Below are 15,904 nucleotides of genomic sequence, written 5' to 3'. Positions count from 1 at the left end.
TCTCTCTCTCTTTCTCTCTCTCTCTCTCTCTCTCTCTGTGTCTCGTAAGTCTATCGGTTAATACAAGTTCAAAAGATTGACCTCTAATTGAACAGGTTTCGCACTTCATAGAATGCTTTACTCCTATCCTCTCGCTTCCACGTTGCACACATTTTATTTGCAAATAATTCAGTGGAATGTGTTCCGATGAACTTGTTTCCCTTCGCTGCCTCTAAGCGTAAATACCTGCACTCAACCTGCTTAGCAGCAAAATCCCACGCATTCACTATAGAGATTGTTCGATGCCTGAAAACTTCAAACTTTAATAGCTTCTTTCTTTGAAGATCTTAGTTTTGAAATTTCCTCTCTGCTCCCTGTTTTTCCGAATGTATCCAGCGACTATGCCAATGATGCTTGTGTAGCCCTGTCATGATTACCAGTAGGGCGCCTAAGGCGACTAGCAATAAACTAACCTCTTTGCAAAGAGAGAAGGTAGGCTTAAGGACGATAGACCTTCTAGCACTACACAGAAGTAGCATTACGCTGCAATCAACAGGAAACATTGCATTACAAGAATGGTACAATGTCTGTTGATTTTGAGGGCTGATGGAAAAAAAATCCCGGGCTTTGCAAAAGTATGCTTTTAATATCAATGTCAGAGTGATAAAAAACTCAACTTTCTATGCATATAGATAGGTATGTATAATTCAATCACTTGAGTGTTATTTCTTCCGCCCGTCACACCAATAATTTCCTGGCTAAGGTTGACACTGTTGTCCAAACTTCCAACTTCCAAACTTCTGTATACGTAACGCACCTTCTCTCAACTCCAAACGAACGTCTGCTAATTCAACTTATTTCTTCGAAATCCAACTTTAAAATGAACGTCCCTCTAAAAAATCAACCCCCTTTTATCTCCAACCAAGAGCATCTCATTTGCATATTTGGTGGTCACATTGCAGGCATATAAAGAGATAAGGCAACCATTTTTGTTTCTTTCTTCTTCATTCATTTCATTCCATGACCGACCCGTTGAATTATGCACACGTGCTAGTTAGGTAAGTTGCACGTTTCCCTACAGTATTACAGAAGAACGTATACTACACTGCTTTCCAGAAGATGAGTGAATGTTTTGGAAACGCACACAGAACCTCAATTATAGCTTTTTGGTGATTTAATTATGGGAATTTTAAGGTCGGTTTTGACAATTTTTTTTTATTATTTACACAGTGATCACCACTTATCAAGGCCCGGAAGCCACTCAGGGATAAGGGTTATTGCAAGTACATTACGTCAGTGTGGAGATTTGACGAAGTGTTTACTTAAGGGGGCGGTTCATTAGGATTTTGTTAACGTTGGACTTGAAGACATCCAGGTTGTAGTCCGGTGGGAAGCAGGCAGACGGAACAGAGTTCCACAGGCGTGCATAAATTTTATTATTTTGACAACCTGTTCTCATCTTGGATGGAATTTCCGCAACGTTTCGGTCTTTGCAATTTCTGAGCTTCTTCAGAGACATCTTCAGACACGTCTTGTCACGTTCAGGAGGCGAGACGGAATTTCAAACTGAGCAGTTTACTTAATCGATGGAATTATGTTATTCTCTTCTACTCGACCAGGTAGAGTGTTCGATAATTTTTAGTTTATGGTTATTTATCGAGTGAGCATAAAAGCAGATTGATAATCAACGGTTTTATTTGCTAGGCCACGTCCCCTGAAAATTGTGAGAACAATAGCCTTGATTGGCATAGTAGGCTCCACAAATTTTGCTGGTGCAGATTTTGTATCAGTCCTTCTGGAGCCACAGCTATAATATTACTTATATTAATAACCAATTAATACTACTATAATATTTTTTATTATTAATAAACATTTAGTATCTGTCTGAGTGAAGTTTAAACTATACTTTTATTAGTAATGTATAGTTGGTATTAGTTTTTCTGAAGACGAAATTATCTTCATGCAACCCATAGTCTCGGCAATTGTTGAGTTTGCTTATTCCCCATTGGCTGAAAGATGTTGACTGCCCTGTGCAGTTCTAGGAGGTCCACCTTCGAAGGTATTACTTTTCCATCAATTTTACCTTCTAGACAATTTTATGTTTTTTTATCGAGTGAGCATAAAACAGATTAATATTCAACGGTTTTATCTGTTACGTTATGTGCCCGGAAAATTGTGAGAAAAATAAGGGATAATTTTGTTTGTTAAAATAATAGAAATAACGTTCTCTGTCAGTGGAGGAGAAATCCTTCATGACTTAGACAATTTTTAAGTTTTCTTCCTTTTTTTTTCTATGTTAAAAAATGATCCTGGTGTCTTACTCTGTTCTCATGGGGATGAATTTTAAATAGGAACTATAATGATAACGCAGTTCTAAAATATGTTTGCTCAATCGAGAAATTCAAGATAACAATATGGGATGCGTGTTGGAAAAGAAGAGCTAAAATTTAGAATTCGTTAAACGTAAGAATTTCTGTTGTTATCGGAAATGGTGAATGAAACAGCATGAGTGTAGCATTTTTCCTGGAATTCAGAACCGAATAACTTGACGATCACCAGCTTCCTCGGCACACGTAGTTCTGCTTACATCCCCATGCAACTGTATCCCCAACCGCGAAATCTGCTATAATCTTCACGTGCACAATCACAAGGAAAGACATCGCACGCGTTTGCCGGAAATGCTAACAACACATGACATTCATAGCAATTACAAACAATTATTAATACACTTCATTCATATATACACATATAGGTGCAGTAAAGAACCAACTTAAAGGGTGCTGAGCCAAAAAAAAAAGAAAATAAAAAATAAATATCCTTCTTTCTGACAATAAAGCTCTTTTAATGATTTCAGTTTTTCTGTCAAGGTTTTATTTTGTTGTTCAATCACACACACACACACACACACACACACACACACACACACACACACGCACACAGTTCTCCAAAAATTTAACATATTCTTCTTTCTTCCCCCGACGTTCTGAAGCAGCTTCTCTGTTTTATTTTTAATAAACGCAATTCTCTTCTGCGTGCTGCTTATTCTGACGACTGTTGAGTGCTGGTAGTTGCATTTCCCGTGGCCATAATCACTTGAGGGAGGAAGGTGGTAATCTGATATGCTTGAAAATTTGCACTACTAACTGGCCTTTTGGTCAAGATCAAAGTGTAGTATCTGTTCTTCAGATGCTGCACTTAAGATAATTTGTACCAGTCAATGGAGGGGAAACCCTCTATACTGGGACAATTATTATTTTTGGTAACCAGAGTGACCCCTTTTAGGGGAGCTGGTTTTTACCTCACATTAAAAACGGCCTTGTGCCTAATTTGCTCAGTGGGGGAGCAAATAAATACCATCTGTTCCGACAGATACTGCAAGCTATGACTAGCAAAGACCAGATGTGGGGGCAACCCCACATGCCTGACCTTTAACCAGCTCCCATTTCCCACCTCTCGGGAGCTGGTCCCCTTTTTCCCTTCCCCCTCCCTTCACTCCTCACATTAAAAATTGGCCTTGTGCCTAATTTGCTCGGTGGGGGAGCAAATAAATACCATCTGTTCCGGCAGATGCTGCACTTAAGATAATTTGTACCAGTCAATGGAGGGGAAACCCTCTATACTGGGACAATTATTATTTTTGGTAACCAGAGTGCCCCCTTTTTGCATACTTTTAGGGGAGCTGGTTTTTACCTCACATTAAAAACGGCCTTGTGCCTAATTTGCTTAGTGGGGGAGCAAATAAATACCATCTGTTCTTCAGTGCTTACTGCGGTCTGCGATCTGTTTGAGTTGGGAGCTCTTTAACCGTTGGTTAAGAGTCTTTTTTGCTTGTCTTTTGCAAGGACCAGCCCCTTCTTTGGGGATTTGGACCCGCAAAGACATGTTTTTGTTTTTCTTGTTGTTTGTTTTTGTTATTGCCCATCCTGGGCAACTATTAACTGTTGTTTTCTTTCCTTTTTGCAGGTAGTCCGGGGTCCAGCTAGCACTTAAGCAGCCGGCAGGGCCAAGGGAAACCGACGTGCCTTTTTAGGCGAAGGTCCCCTTGGTTTCCGAATCGGCGGGTGCCTAGCCGGGCCTTGGGCCATCAAAATAGATGGAGCAGGCCTCTGCTCCTGCCACCTTGGGGGACGCCCCAGGTGTAGTTGTCGTGATGGGTCCGGGGGGTGCCGTCCCGCAGGGAACCCCCAGTTCGAGAAGGGTTTCCGGGGTCACCGCCCCAGAGTGTTCGGTTGCGTCGGTAGAGTCGGTGTCCGGATCGCGAGCGGGGATCGCCGCCCCCAGTAGGGTCGAGTCGGTTCGTGGTACGGTGCAGGGGGTTGTCGCCGCAAAAGGCAACCCCGGTGGAGTCGGTTTCGCGTCGGTCGGTGCCTCAGTCGTCGGTAAGAAAAAGAGGCCAGTTTGGAGAAGTTGAGGAAATAAACCCCACAAAGGGTCCGAGGAATATCCAAACTGGGTCATACAAGATCCAGATGCGCGTAAACCGGGAGAATTTCCATAAAATCCCGGCGCAACTATGCTGTGAGGGCTGGCAAATGGCAGTAATTGTGGAGGGGAGACGGCCATATTGTTGGCATTGCATGAAGCCTGGCCGCGTAGCGCGTTTCTGCCCGCAGAGGAAAGATCAAGACAAGCAAGGGACGAAAGTGAAACCATCGGAAGGTGACAATAACCAGCAGAGGAAGGAGAAGGAAAATGTCGAGGATGGAGCTTGGAGCAAGGTCGTCGCCAAGAGGGGAAAAAAGAAAGAAGCAGAGGTCCCTTCAGCCCCAGCAAGATCAACGGCGGCGACCACAAAGCGAAAGCTAAGATTAAGCTCCTCGGAATCCGAAGGTGAAGACGGGGAAACTCATGGAAGACATGTGGAAAAAAAGGAACGAAAGGAAACAACCAAGGATTCTCCAAAGAAGTCTCCCCCGCAAAAATCCCTGAAAGAGGTCCCAGCGGTGGAAGAGATGAAGACATCAGCAGAGCAGCAGCATTCTGAGCCTCCAACATCAGTTTCCCCAGAGGGCGCTCAGCCCACCCCTCCCCTATTCAACACCCCGGAGCAGGATGTAACGGCTCCAGTCTCGGAAGAAGTAATTGAGGAAAGTCAAGACAAGGAGAAGACGGCCCCCAGGAAGGAAAAGACCAGAAAGTTTCCATTCTGGCCGGGGGTCCGTCTGTGTGAGGTGAATGAGGCAGTCAGCGACATAAGTGGGACGCAGAATAAATACCTGCGCGTCCTGGAGAGCCTGAAAAAGGTGGAGGGGAAAGATGTAACCGACCCCAGGAACTTCGCTAAGGCGCCACAACTGATAACGTTTGTGAGACCCAATAGGGGTGGGCGAGCGAAGGCCCTCTGGAGAATGTTGGAGGAAGGAAAGACCGCGTTTCCAGGACTGAAACTTGTCGACGGGGAGCACCCATCCTTAGCTCAAATAGCAAAGCAATGCGAGGGGAGGGTCCCGTTATATGTTCACCCCTCCTTTTATAGGGCACTTAAATTGACGTTCCCTCTGGACGTGGGAGGTCTGGCCAAAGACGGGCGGCTTACGCCTGTCCTGCTCTCGGGCAGTCTTGGGCAGACCTTTGACGCCGTTTCCCCCGAGGATTTCAGACCCTTGATAGACGAATATTACTAGTTAGGGAAACATGGCATCAAGCTTAAACCTAGCTAGTTTGAATGCGAGGGGCATGAGGTCTCGAAGCAAGGCTTCTCGCGTGCTGAGGGACCTCGTGGCCCTTGAGGTAGACATAGCTGCAATACAGGAGACCCACTTTGTTTGGGCTGGAGACTGCGATGTGCTGGTGAACGATTTTGAGGTTTACTCAGCATATGGCAGTATCCAGAGCCGGGGGATTTCTGTGCTAGTAAGTCGCACCCTATCTGCGACAGTTACACTTGTTCATGCGGACGCTCATGGGAGGCTGGTCGTGGTTGATGTTGCCGTTGGCAGCGGCGCGTTCCGGATCATGGCAGTTTATGCGCCCAACATCCAAACCGAGAGGGTTTCCTTTTTTCGGCGGGTGGAGGGGTTTCTCTCTTCGGGTCCGGAGCGGGTAGTATTAATGGGGGACTGGAATGCCATCCTGGACCCCAAGTTAGATAAGGTCGGGGGGACTAGCGGGCCGGGTAGGTGTGATAGCAGCCTGTCTGACCTGATGGCCTCGTGCGATCTGGTCGATAGGTTCCGTCTGGATCACCCCGGGAGGGAGATGTGGACGTGGCATACTAGTGCGGCAGCCAGTCCAAGTACATACTTGGACAGGATGTTAATTAGAAGGGGCGACGTAGATTTTCTATCTTGTCCCACGTTCCACTGGTTAGGTCATTCGGACCACAAACTCGTGTTGGCCCGTTTGAAGTTAGGTAATAGGCCTAGGTTGGCTGGCTACTGGAAGATGAACGCCTCCTTGTTGGAGTCGGTCGACTTCCTGGAGCAGCTGACGACACTAATTCAGAGGGAGTTAGTGGGGGTGGTTACCGGGAGTAGATGGTGGGTTAATCTTAAGGTCACTATTAGGCATTTTTGTGTCCAATATAGCCAACGCCTCGCGTTAACTAGGGCTCGGACCAAAAAGCACCTAGAGGATAGATTGACCCGGGCGGTGGCAGGGGGGATTCCCTAGATCTAGCACTAGTTAAGGGGGACCTCAGTCGCTTGGCTAGCGAGCGATATGAAGGTCAAGTAGTTAGGGCTAGGTTAAATAGAGTCTCCAACGAAGCCGTGAACGTTGACGCTGTTGAGCGTGGGGCCGCTTTAAGACGCGGCTCGGATGGGTACATTCGGGAGGTGAAAAACCTGGAAGGATGTTCTCTCGTGTCGACGCGGGAGATCTGCAATGGGTTTCGGCAACATTTGGAGGAGCGCTTCACCAAACTACCCAGACTCCGCGGCCAGGAGTTTGGCAACTATTTAGCTGGCTCGCCCCGCCTTACTGCGGCCCGAGCGGCTAGTTGCGAGGGGGTGGTTACGGAGTGTGAGGTCATTACTGCGTTGAAGCAGGTTGGCCACAACAAATCTCCGGGGCTCGATGGTTTGCCCTACGAACTGTACTTGAGGCTGTCGCCCATGTTTGTGCCCCTTTTGACGGGCGTGTTTAACCACTGGTTTGCCCAGGACTCGATCCTGAGGCAGGTAACCAAAGGAGTGGTCACGCTTCTGAAGAAGGCAAACCAACATGGAGGGGGGAACTTAGACGATTATAGGCCCATAACTCTGCTTAACGCAGATTTTAAGATTTTGGCCCGTATTCTTGCGAACCGACTGCAGGTCGTTATCGACGAGTTGGTCGAACCGGATCAGAACTACGCTGTGAAGGGTCGAACAATTCAAAACAATCTGCACTTGGTTCGCACGATAATAGAGGGGTTAGAAGACGACACAGAAACCGCGCTGATCAATTTAGATCAGTCCAAGGCGTTCGATAGGGTGGACCATGGGTTCCTGAGGGCTGTTGTGGAGGCCGCCGGCTTTGGTTCGGACTTCCGCAAGTGGATCTCCGCCCTGTATCGTGACCCCGCGGTGGTGGTGCAAGTCACTGGTAGGTTGTTGGAGTCCTTTGGGGTCTCCCGGTCGGTGCGGAAGGGCTGTCCGCTGTCGCCTCTGCTCTATGTCCTGGCGTTGGAGCCCTTCCTTCGCAAATTAAGGGACGAGGCGGCGAGACCAGTCCTACGCGGCATTGCTCTACCTGGCGGCCGAGTTGCCAGGGTGTCCGCGTACGCTGATGACGTCACCGTTTTCGCAGCCAGTCGTAACGACATCGAAGCGGTGATAGAGGCGATCGCTGAGTACGAAGTTGTCACAGGGGCCGTGATCAATCGCAGCAAGTCCGTCGGCCTACGGTTGAGCGCCTGGACCGGGGTAAACTCGCTTCCAGGTGAGTTCGGCTGGACTGATGGCCCGGTTAAGATCCTCGGTGTGTGGTTCGGGCCGGATCACCAGCTGGACAAGAATTGGTCGGAGGTACAGACTAAGGTCGAATCGTCTGTCGGGACTTGGATTCGGAGGAGATTGTCCTTGAAGGGTCGTGCTGAGGCATGCGCCACTTACGTGTTTCCATTGATCCTTTACCGTTTATCTGTTCTTCCCCTGCCTGCGGACCGCTGTAAGGCTTTAGATGTAAGGCTTTAGGATGTCACCGACCCCAGGAACTTCGCAGAGGCGCCACACCTAATTAACGTTCGTTAGACCCAATAGGGGTGGGCGAGCGAAGGCCCTCTGGATGTGGGAGGTCTGGCCAAAGACGGGCGGCTTACGCCTGTCCTGCTCTCGGGCAGTCTTGGGCAGACCTTCGACGCCCTTTCCCCCGAGGATTTCAGACCCTTGATAGAGGAATATTACTAGTTAGGGAAACATGGCAACAAGCTTAAACCTAGCTAGTTTAAATGCAAGGGGCATAAGGTCTCGAAGCAAGGCTTCTCGCGTGCTGAGGGACCTCGTGGCCCTTGAGGTAGACATAGCTGCAATACAGGAGACCTACTTTGTTTGGGCTGGAGACTGCGATGTGCTGGTGAACGATTTTGATGTTTACTCACCATATGGCAGTATCCAGAGCCGGGGGGTTTCTGTGCTAGTAAGTCGCACCCTATCTGCGACAGTTACACTTGTTCATGCGGACGCTCATGGGAGGCTGGTCGTGGTCGATGTTGCCGTTAGCAGCGGCGCGTTCCGGATCATGGCAGTTTATGCGCTCAACATCCAAACCGAGAGGGTTTCCTTTTTTCGGCGGGTGGAGGGGTTTCTCTCTTCGGGTCCGGAGCGGGTAGTATTAATGGGGGACTGGAATGCCATCCTGGACACCAAGTTAGATAAGGTCGGGGGGACTAGCGGGTCGGATAGGTGTGACAGCAGCCTGTCTGACTTGATGGCCTCGTGCGATCTGGTCGACAGGTTCCGTCTGGATCACCCCGGGAGGGAGATGTGGACGTGGCATACTAGTGCGGCAGCCAGTCCAAGTACATACTTGGACAGGATGTTAATTAGAAGGGGCGACGTAGATTTTCTATCTTGTCCCACGTTCCACTTGTTCGGTCATTCAGACCACAAACTTGTGTTGGCCCGTTTGAAGTTAGGTAATAGGCCTAGGTTGGCTGGCTACTGGAAGATGAACGCCTCCTTGTTGGAGTCGGTTGACTTCCGGGAGCAGCTGACAACACTAATTCAGAGGGAGTTAGTGGGGGCGGTTACCGGGAGTAGATGGTGGGTTAATCTTAAGGTCACTATTAGGCATTTTTGTGTCCAATATAGCCAACGCCTCGCGTTAACTAGGGCTCGGACCAAAAAGCACCTAGAGGATAGATTGACCCGGGCGGTGGCAGGGGGGATTCCCTAGATCTAGCACTAGTTAAGGGGGACCTCAGTCGCTTGGCTAGCGAGCGATATGAAGGTCAGGTAATTAGGGCTAGGTTAAATAGAGTCTCCAACGAAGCCGTGAACGTTGACGCTGTTGAGCGTGGGGCCGCTTTAAGACGCGGCTCGGATGGGTACATTCTGGAGGTGAAAAACCTGGAAGGACGTTCTCTCGTGTCGGCACGGGAGATCTGCAATGGGTTTCGGCAACATTTGGAGGAGCGCTTCACCAAACTACCCAGACTCCGCGGCCAGGAGTTTGGCAGCTATTTAGCTGGCTCGCCCCGCCTTACTGCGGCCCGAGCGGCTAGTTGCGAGGGGGTGGTTATGGAGCGTGAGGTCATTACTGCGTTGAAGCAGGTTGGCCACAACAAATCTCCAGGGCTCGATGGTTTGCCCCACGAACTGTACTTGAGGCTGTCGCCCATGTTTGTGCCCCTTTTGACGGGCGTGTTTAACCACTGGTTTGCCCAGGACTCGATCCTGAGGCAGGTAACCAAAGGAGTGGTTACGCTTCTGAAGAAAGCAAACCAACATGGAGGGGGGAACTTAGACGATTATAGGCCCATAACTCTGCTTAACGAAGATTTTAAGATTTTGGCCCGTATTCTTGCGAACCGACTGCAGGTCGTAATCGACGAGTTGGTCGAACCGGATCAGAACTACGCTGTGAAGGGTCGAACAATTCAAAACAATCTGCACTTGGTTCGCACGATAATAGAGGGGTTAGAAGACGACACAGAAGCCGCGCTGATCAATTTAGATCAGTCCAAGGCGTTCGATAGGGTGGACCATGGGTTCCTGAGGGCTGTTGTGGAAGCCCCCCGGCTTTGGTCCGGACTTCCGCAAATGGATCTCCGCCCTGTATCGTGACCCTGCGGTGGTGGTACAAGTCATTGGTAGGTTGTCGGAGTCCTTTGGGGTCTCCCGGTCGGTGCAGCAGGGCTGTCCGCTGTCGCCTCTGCTCTATGTCCTGGCGTTGGAGCCCTTCCCTTGCTCTACCTGGCGGCCAAGTTGCCAGGATGTCCGCGTACGCTGATGACGTCACCGTTTTCGCAGCCAGTCGTAACGACATCGAAGCGGTGATAGAGGCGATCGCTGAGTATGAAGTTGTCACAGGGGCCGTGATCAATCGCAGCAAGTCCGTCGGCCTGCGGTTGAGCGCCCGGACCGGGGTAAACTCGCTTCCAGGTGCGTTCGGCTGGACTGATGGCTCGGTTAAGATCCTCGGTGTGTGGTTCGGGCCGGACCTCCAGCTGGACAAGAATTGGTCGGAGGTACAGACTAAGGTCGAATCGTCTGTCGGGACTTGGATTCGGAGGAGATTGTCCTTGAAGGGTCGTGCGGAGGCATGCGCCACTTACGTGTTTCCATTGATCCTTTACCGTTTATCTGTTCTTCCCCTGCCTGCGGATCGCTGTAAGGCTTTAGAGTGCCTCCTTTTCAAACTGCTTTGGAAGGGAGGAAAGCCGTATGTCCGTAGACAGGTCTGTACGCAGAAGCTTAGCGAGGGAGGCTTGGGGATGCCTGATCTGCGCAGCCACCAACACGCAGAAAGATTGGCGTTCCTGAGTCGGACACTGATAGAGGAGGCACCCTGGGTACCGGCCGTGGAGCACGCTTTCCCACGGCTGTTAACCGACCCCGCCGCCGAAGGTCGCCGAAGACCAGCGGGGGAAGGGCGCTTCCTGACCGAATGCCGAGCCGCCCTTAGGGCATTGCCAGTGTCCAGTGACCTTGCACGGCCTAGGTGGAGGCTATATGAGGAGTTAGTGGAGGGTACCGCGAACGATCCGCTGGTGGAGCGGCTACATCTGTCGAGGGGGGAAGTTCTCTCGCTTTGGAGTTGGGCGCCTGCCAGTAGCTACATTAATAATGCAGAATTTTTGATAACGTGGAGGCTAGTCCGGGATGCGTTGCCACTCTTCGACCGACTTGCCAGGGATTTCAGGGATGCTGATTATTACTATCCCCCGTGCCCATGCTGCAACGATGAGGACGAAGATGAAACGCGTGAACACGCGTTCTTTCTTTGCAGATGCGGAGTCTCTGGAGGTATGTCGAAGGGGTAACGGCTCGCATCGACCCCGAGCGGTCGGTGCCACTTGATGTGGCGTACGTGGTTTACAATGTGGACCCGCCATTTATTAGGGAGAAACGGGCGGTGTTTCTTGCGATACTGGCTGTAGCTAGGTTAGTGACGTGGGTTTCACGTCTGGGCATTGTCTATGAGGGACGCTCTGTTTCCGATCAGGATCTGGTCCTTTATTTTAAGCATCAACTTAAAATAAAAATCAGATGTGATTGGAAAAGATTGCCCCGCATAGACTTTGATAGGAGATGGGTGCACAACACTAGTTTGTGCATCCGACGAGGAGCTAGGTATGAGCTTGTGTTTCCACCCTAGTAGTATTCGTCTGGAGGTGCTGAAGTTTCGATTGTCGTGCACTCGGAACCCAGCCCCTCATATTTTAATACGGGGTTTACCCCGTAATCATGGGTAGGAGTAGGTTTGCTAGTTAGGCGGAGTAACCACCTAGAGTGGAAAGCTTATACTTTATTTAGGGCCTAGACTAGGGTGTATGTGAGTTTGATCCTGTCCCCTATAGATCTTTGTTTTTTGATAAGATTGGCACTAGGAGAGCTTCCAATGATGCCCAAAGTCCACCAGTTTTATTTTGTCCTCGGCCTGTTTTTACCCCTTACGTACATTATCTTGGAAGACGCCATCCATCCCTGTTATCCCCGACCCTAATTTACTTTTTCTTACAGGTCCCTAGTTCCTCCACTCCCCCCTAGGGAACGACCTGCTTGCTTTCACCCTTTCCCCCCGGGGGAAGTGGACCGGAAGACAGTAGACGTTTCATATGACAGACCAGCCGTTAGGTAGGGAGGGTCCCCTTACTAACCCGCCCCCATAGGCATTTTATTAAGTTGTTTTCTTTTTCTTTCTTTTTGGGTGTATTTTAGTTTGCCCCCCTCCCCATCATCTCACCCCCATTTATAAAAAAAAAATATATATACTTTCTTAAGTTTGTACATAAAATTTTGTTTTGTTTTTGTATATATTCTTCTTTTACAGTACGAGTGTCGCCCGCCATCCCGATAAGCTGGGGAGCTGTCTTTTTAAGTAGGTCCTGGTAAGCATGTAGGCGGATGTGTTATGATAGAAACTAGTATAGGTTTTTCTAAATAAAATACTTGCTTTCCAACGCAAGTCTAGTTAGCAGATTTAGCAAAGTCCCGTTTTCTTCCCCACTTTCCCCTTTACTGGCCTTGGTGCCTAAGTTGTATCGGACCCCAAATGAGGGCCTGGCAGTAGATAATGCCAGGTCCGGGGCCGGTACAACTAAATATCATCTGTTCTTCAGATGCTGCACTTCCATTTCTTGTTCTCTGTCAGTGAAGGAGAAATCCTTCACGACTGAGACAATTTTTATTTTTGTACCATTTCTCCCCGTTAAAAAAACGACCCTGGTGTCTAACTCTGTCCCGTGGGGAGGCATAGTAAATAGGTACTAACTGTAACTGGAATAAGGAACTATCCATCAGGGCCGTGAGCATATTGTACAATTCTGGCAGTACCTGGGGTGGACTGGCACCTGATGATGGATTCGCATTAATCATTGTTAACGTCTGTAAACCTTGTCCCGCAATGGCTGCATCTGGGTGAGTAGTAATTTGTATGCCACCAGATTGAACTATAGCTGCCGTTGTTTCGCATTGTTTTGGGTCTGTGGTTAGATTTAAAGCACCTTGGTTCTTTACTGAAACTATAACATAATGTATATATGGCATATAATGTCAGATCACCGAAGTTAAGCAACGATATATATATATATATATATATATATATATATATATATATATATATATATATATATATATATATATATCGTCAGATCACCGAAGTTAAGCAACGTTAAGCCTGGTTAGTATCAGTTATTTTATTTTTTTACACAGTGATCACCACTTATCAAGGCCCGGAAGCCACTCAGGGATAAGGGTTATTGCAAGTACATTACGTTAGTGAGAAGATTTGCTGAAATGTTTACTTAAGGGGGCGGTTCATTAGGAATTTGTAAACATTGGACTTGAAGAAAACCAAGTTGTAGTCCGGTGGGAAGCAGGCAGGCGGAACAGAGTTCCACAGGCGTGCAGTTCTAAGAAAGAAGCTTTGTTCATGGAATCTGCGTTTTGATTTAGGCACAGATATAGAGTGGGGTAAATTTTTCACAGTGGATTCAGCTAGACGGGTGTTTTTCGTGAAAGATTGGCGAGGGGGGACCAGAGATTGGAGTTCAGACGAGCATCTGCCATGGAAATAACGATAAAACAAGGACAGGCTCGCAACGTCTCTTCTGTGGGAGAGAGGTTGCAGGGTAGAGAAAAGGGCATCCCCCACTAAGCCACAAAGTCTATTTTGTACTCTGTCAAGGCAGGATAGGCTGTTTTTAGCAGATCCTGCCCAGATATGGCAACAGTATTCCATCCTTGGACGTACTTGGCTTTTATATAGATAGAGAATTGCATCCGTAGTGAGATATCTTCTGGAGCGGTAGAAGGATCCCACCATTGTGTAACCATTTGGGAATTCTAGGCGCTGTATGTACTCTCCGCTTATCTCAGCATTTGTTTCCAGTTTTCCTGTACATAGACTTTACTTACTACTGGTATTTAACAATGTCGACTTAGGAGCGGGTTGGAGATTGCGCACCTCCTGTATAAAAAATTTCACGCGCAGCTACCCCTACGTGGGTAGCCATAGTCTTTCAAAGTCTGAACGAGCCTATATTTTTTAATATAGGTAGATAGAAAGATAGATAGAAAGATATATGAATTAGCTTAAATAAATTTCCAGACTTTTTTTATGTATATGCGTTTAAAATTTGTGTAGACTCTTGAAAATTCACCCCTCAATTCTCTACATCATCTACCCACCCTTCAATTCTCTACATAATCTACCCACCTCCCTCAATTCTTTACATAATCTACCCACCCCTCAATTCTCTACATCATCCATTCACCTCCCTCAATTCTTTACATCATCTACCCTACTCCCTCAATTATCTACATCATCTACCTACCCCTCAATTATCTACATAATCCACCCACACCTCAATTCTAATTGCTATACATCTTATGAGATGACTAATCAATTTTTATGATTCCAGGTCCAGAGGAACAGCTACAGTATGAAGTTGGAATACACTCTACTTAAGCCTTGCTGTCACAGCTGGTGAATTTCAAAAATGCAGTCTAGACGTGAGGACACTTTAGAACAAAGATATGTGATAAAATTCTGTTTTCAACTTGGAAAATGCCACAGAAACGTATGGAATGCTTCAGACTGCTTTTGGACAATCTTACCTCAATCCAGCATAAGATTTTGGTGGGATAAGAGATTCAAGGAAGGCAGTGAACAATAATAAAATATGTGGGAGGAATAAGAAAGTCAGAACACGAGATTCGATTGGCCAAATAAAGAATTAAATAGACCGTCGTGTGTAAATGGAGATTGATGCCAGTGTGGGAACTGTTCACGCACTTATTCGCGTGGAACTGAAGATGCCAAAGACCTGCGTAAAGTTTGTCCTAAAGATTCTCAAAGAAAATCAGCAAGAAAGACGTTGTATTGGGCAAGACAGTTCCTCGCCCTCCTTATAGACCAGACCTTGCTTCCTGTGACTTTTTATTATCCCCTTACCCCAAGGAAAACATTACAGGCTGTCGTTATGAGACAATTAGGAAATGAAAGCGGCTGTGAAGAAATATATATATATATATATATATATATTTATATATTATTCGATTCGAGGGTAAACAGTTATATTTGCTCGTTACAAAAATACATCTGTTTCAGTCACTAAGATCTACGCAGGCGACCTTGAACCAGTCGACGCTATAGAAAAATGTTTTTTTTCCTATAGCGAATAGTTCAGGGTTGTCTGACGAAATCTCATTGACTGAAATAGATAGCTGTTTGTAGCGACCAAATGTAACTGTTTACCCTCGAATAAATAAAATAATATTTTGCTCCTGTTATCGAGCACTATATAACAACTTCTTTGTATTCATTAGTCCCCACTTTTGAACATCTCAAACCTGAATTTATATATATATATATATATATATATATATATATATATATATATATATATATATATATATATATATACTAGCATTTAAGCCCGATGTTGCCAGGGTGTTTCGCGGTGTATGCTGAGCAAAAACAAAAAAAAAATATTTTTTTTTAACTTTGACCCCTATTATGACCCTTTAAAATTTATTGTTTTGGGCTCAAATCAAATTATTAAGTTAGATTTATATCCAAGGAACCTATATCTTAAATTTCAAGTGTGTAGACCCCAAATTGTCGGAGGAGTTTGGTAGAGTTCTCAAAGGTACAATCGTTGAACTTTTACCCCTTAACAGCCAAATTTCTGGCCGAAAACCGATCACATCTATTTTCCTTAATCTCAGTACCCAGTATATAAAATTTCGAGTCTGTAGACTTAAAATTTACGGGTATTGTGTAGGGAAATGTACACAGACAGACAGACGCACAGACGCACACTCACAGACAAACA

At 46.9% G+C, this 15,904-nt stretch overlaps 1 pseudogene; it reads right to left on the bottom strand.

The window, feature by feature from the left end:
* Positions 1-2,749: 2,749 nt before the first annotated feature.
* The window catches only part of LOC145256179 (cyclic AMP-responsive element-binding protein 1-like), a 33,648-nt pseudogene continuing 20,493 nt past the window's right edge, over positions 2,750-15,904 (bottom strand).

Source organism: Euprymna scolopes, chromosome 32, assembly GCF_053919585.1.
Source record: "Euprymna scolopes isolate OS-2025 chromosome 32, ASM5391958v1, whole genome shotgun sequence".
NCBI lineage: Eukaryota > Metazoa > Mollusca > Cephalopoda > Sepiida > Sepiolidae > Euprymna > Euprymna scolopes.
The sequence above is the reverse complement of the archived record's forward strand: the minus strand, read 5'-3'. Positions and strand labels throughout refer to the sequence as shown.